Source organism: Triticum aestivum, chromosome 6B, assembly GCF_018294505.1.
Source record: "Triticum aestivum cultivar Chinese Spring chromosome 6B, IWGSC CS RefSeq v2.1, whole genome shotgun sequence".
Lineage (NCBI taxonomy): Eukaryota > Viridiplantae > Streptophyta > Magnoliopsida > Poales > Poaceae > Triticum > Triticum aestivum.
The window spans coordinates 127,447,721-127,452,872 of record NC_057810.1 but is presented as its reverse complement, the minus strand read 5'-3'; positions in this window follow the sequence as shown (position 1 = coordinate 127,452,872).

Genomic DNA, 5,152 nt, shown 5'->3' with positions numbered 1-5,152 from the left:
TTTCTGGCGTGGAACTACACCAAGAATGGTGTGTTCACGGTGCGTTCGCCGTATCCTTTAAGAATGACATAGAAAATCCTCAGAGCAAACAGGTCGGAATCGTCGTCTTCGGTGGAGGAGCATAAGTCCTGGCTCAACCTGTGGGATACTATAGCGCCGGGGAAGGTCAAAACACACATGTGGAGATTGATCCGGAACGGACTTGCGGTAGGAACGGAGCTAAAGCGGAGGAAGATAAAAGACGGTGTTTTTTGCGTGGCCTGTGGAAAGAGGAAACAAACTATCACAGATTCTGGGACTGTTATCATTCCAGAATGTTCTGGAGGTTTTTGCGTTCGGAATTGGGGGTACTGGTGGCGATCCCACCTGAGTTGGCTAGCCCCCAGAATGCATTAGCGAACTGGCTCCTAACCTGGCTAGCGGATGCAACGGATGATGAGAGAGCTGTCATGGTTCAAGGAGTATATGCAGTGTGGTTGGCTAGGAATAATGCCAGGGATGGACAAAGAATCGAGGGTGCAGAGGAGATTGCGAGAAGGGTCTTTGCTCTAATGGGGGAATGGCAAGCTATCCACGGGAGGAAGAGCAAAATTGGTGCTCCAGCTCCCAGGGCTAAATGGTGCCTGCCGGATGAGGGTGGGTGAAAGCTAACGTTGATGGGGCAACTTCCAAGTTTGGTGACAAAGGCGGTATAGGAGTTGTGCTACGAAATCAGGAAGGCGCCTTCGTCGGTGCAGCTTGCCACGCATACCCAAAGTGCAGCGAGCCGGCAAGGGTGGAGCTACTAGCTTGCAGACGAGCGATACAACTTGCGGACGAGATAAATGTGCAAAACCTCCATCTAGAGACGGATTGTTGGGAGCTTGTAAGCAAGTTGCAGGGCAAGGCGAAGGATTTATCACCGCTAGGTCCAGTCGTCGAAGAGGTGAAGCATATGCTGGCCTCACGGGGTACATGGAAAATAACATGGGTTAGTCGAACTGCTAATTTTGCAGCTCATCGTTTAGCAAGGGAGGGGGTGGCGAATAATCTCTATAAGGTGTGGGCGAATGATCCACCTGACTGTATTTTACATGTTCTGTCGGATGAGATCCCAGTTTGGGAAGTTTAAATAAAGTTCTATGTGAGTTTCAAAAAAAAACTAGGCACCTGTTCTAACATATAAGATTATCCCAAGAATGGACAATACAATTCCCCAAAAGGAATAGACAGTTTGATCATCACGTACCTACAAAGAGTTGCTTGAGTTTGAGTAGATGAATCTCTCACATGGATGCTTGACGATGCGGTGATATTACCCCTCTTCAAGATTTCAAACACCCATGTAGAAGCATCCTACACCGTACGTGCACTATGTACGCTCAAAAATACAAAACCGATCAAATTTCACTAGAATCTTCAACCACCGTGTTGGTCAAAAGACTAATCATCAACTCATCTCCAAGTGGGGAATATATCTTCAGCAAGATTAATCGTCAATTCATCATCACCATACTCTAACTGGGGACATACCTTCAGGAAATCTAATAACTCGTGGTATACTTGCTTAGAATATACTTGATATACTAAAGTTGACCACCATGAGAATCTTTCAACCTTACAAAAAATTGCAAACAACTCATGATATTCTAAAATAACAAAAAATTGCATACTGCACATAATATACTTGCTCAACATCATGATAAGCGACAACCTTAACTACTAAAAATAACCATATTCATAGAAAAGCACACATAAATACTCCGTCAGTCCCAAAATAAGTGACTCAACTTTGTACTAACTTTAGTACAAAGTTAATACAAAGTTGAGTCACTTATTTTGGGACAGAGGGAGTAGTACATAATACAAATTGGGCTTCTGTTTTGGCCCATTAGCACATTGATGTCAAATTTGTCAACTTTTTTATCTTGAGCAATGTTTTGAATTTTTTATTCGATTTTTTTTGAAAAGATACATTGATGTTGTGTTGATGCACTAAATTGTTTCTAGATTTTTCAAACATTTTTGGATGTGCAATAGGGTCCAGTGCGCCGGTAGCACCAATTGCTCTGGTGTACCAGATACATTCCCCTTGCACAACTAATGGAAAACAAAGAACAAGGACTATGAACTATAAAAATAAATAATCAATCATAAAAGAACTAGAAATAAAAATTTAAATGAAGGAGAAAGAAAACACTAATCAAACTGGACAATGGTCATAAAAATGGGGCAAAGCCACGGCGAAGAAACTATGTTGCACGCCCAACACAACACCAGGGCAGTAAAAGTTCTCGCAAACACCATGAGACATAGCTACCTACAGGATAATGATGAAACCAGACTATCAATGCACAATTAAAAATATATTATAAAATAGTGCACTAAATACTACATTTAAAACATAAAGAATTCAATCATTAAAAGGAGAACAACAAATTATATCTAGATACCAAAAGTAAAATCGCAAAACATGAAACAACTAGATACCACACAGAAGACTAATCACAACATAAATACACAACAAGAACGAAAAGGAATTAAAAGCAGCAACTATCAATACTAATAAAGATAAAATGACTAAAATCAGCCAGGGTAACCAGGCAAACAGAAAATAAACAATCACTAATACATCACAAACAATAATATAAATCAGATATTCATGTATGATACAGAGAATCAACATACAATGGAGGAAGGAGCAAGTTGATGCCAGTGGAAAGAGCAGAGGACGGGGAGTAGCGGAGGGGGCGGGGGAAGGTAGGGTTTTTGAAAAGCTCACCAGCAAACCCTTCACAGAACAAAATTCACACAAGCACCGAATCCACACTTCCAATATCTCGAATCTTCAAAGAAGATAACCAACAGAAAACACCACATCTCAAAACCCCGGAATAATCGAGACTGAAAGATCGTGGATGTCGCATAGAGGGGGGTGAATAGGCGCTTTAAAATAATTACGATTTAGGCTTGAACAAATGCGGAATAAACCTAGCGGTTAATTTGTCAAGCACAAAACCTAAAACAACTAGGCTCACCTATGTGCACCAACAATTTATGCTAAGCAAGATAAACAACTAAGTGATAGCAAGATATATAACAAGGAACAATATGTCTATCACAAAGTAAACTGCATAAGTAAAGGGCTCAGGTAAGAGATAACCGAGGCACGCGGAGACGATGATGTATCCCGAAGTTTACACCATTGCGGATGCTAATCTTCATTTGGAGCGGTGTGGAGGCACAATGCTCCCCAAGAAGCCACTAGGGCCACCGCAATATCCTCACACCCTCGCACAACGCAAGATGCCGTGATTCCACTAAGGGACCCTTGAGGGCGGTCACCAAACCTGTACAAATGACAACCCTTGGGGGCGGTCACCGAACACGTACACTTTGGTAACCCTTGGGGGCGGTCATCGAAACCCATAAAATTGCTCGGGGCGATCTCCACAACCTAATTGCATACCCCGAAGCTTGGCCGGAGCTTTACACCGCAATGATTGAGCTCCGAACACCACCAACCGTCTAGGGCACCAAGGCACCCAAGAGGAACAAGCTCAAGGGTACCAAGCACCCAAGAGTAATATGCTTCTCAACTTTTCACTTCCACGTATCACCATGGAGAACTCAAACCGATGCAACTAATGCAATGGCAAGGGCACACGGAGTGCCCAAGTCCCTCACTCTCAAATCCCACCAAAGCAATGAGACGTCCATTTTGCATCATGTTTTCCTACTATTATTTATGTTGTTTTATTGTATAATAATGCTTTTTGGAGTAATTCTAATGCCTTTTCTCTCATAATATGCAAGGTATGCACCAAGGGGGAGAACTCTGGCAGCTGGGAAATCTAGACCTGAAAAAGCTACGTGAAGCTACCTATTCTGCAAAATTCCAAATGAGCTGAAACTCCCCGAGGATTTTTTATGGAATATTTAATGAATATTGGAGAAAATAAGTACCAGAGGAGGGCCACCAGGTGGGCACAACCCACTTGGGCGCGCCAGGAGGCCCAGGCGCGCCCTGCTGGGTGCTGCCCTCCTCAGCCCACCTCTGGTGCCCATCTTCTGGTATGTAAGTCATTTTGACCTAGAAAAATAAGAGCAGGAGATTCGGGACGAAGCGCTGCCACCTCGAGGGGGAACTTGGGAAGGAGCATTTTTGCTCTCTGGCGGAGCGATTCCACCGGGGGAACTTCCCTCCCGGAGGGGGAAATCATCGTCATCATCATCACCAACAACTCTCCCATCTTGGGGAGGGCTATCTTCATCAACATATTCACAACACCAACTCCTATCAAACCCTAATTCATCTCTTGTGTTCAATCATTGTACCAAAACTATAGATTGGTGCTTGTGGGTAACTAGTAGTGTTGATTACATCTTGTAGTTGATTACTATATGGTTTATTTGCTGGAAGATTATATGCTCAAATCCATTATGATATTTAATACCCTTCTGATCTTGAGCATGTTTATCATTTTTGAGTAGTCACTTTCGTTCTTCAGGTCATGGGAGAAATCATGTTGCCAGTAATCATGTGAACTTGATATGTGTTCGATATTTTGATGGTATGTATGTTGCCATTTGAGGGAGTCCTAGATTAGGGGGTGTCCGGATGGCCGGACTATGACCTTTGGCCGGACTCCCGGACTATGAGGATACAAGATTGAAGACTCCGTCCCATGTCCGGATGGGACTTTCCTTGGCGTGGAAGGCAAGCTTGGCGATATGATATGAAGATCTCCTCCCATTGTAACCGACTCTGTGTAACCCTATCCCTCTTCGGTGTCTATATAAACCGAAGAGCTTTTAGTCCGTAGGACGAACAACAATCATACCATAGGCTAGCTTCTAGGGTTTAGCCTCTCTGATCTCGTGGTAGATCCACTCTTGTACTACCCATATCATCAATATTAATCAAGCAGGAGTAGGGTTTTACCTCCATCGAGAGGGCCCGAACCTGGGTAAAAACATCGTGTCCCTTGTCTCCTGTTACCATCTGCCTAGACGCACAGTTCGGGACCCCCTACCCGAGATCCGCCGGTTTTGACACCGACATTGGTGCTTTCATTGAGAGTTCCTCTGTGTCCTCACCTTTAGGCCCGATGGTTTCTTCGATCATCAATCACGACGCGGTCCAGGGTGAGACTTTTCTCCCCGAAAAGAT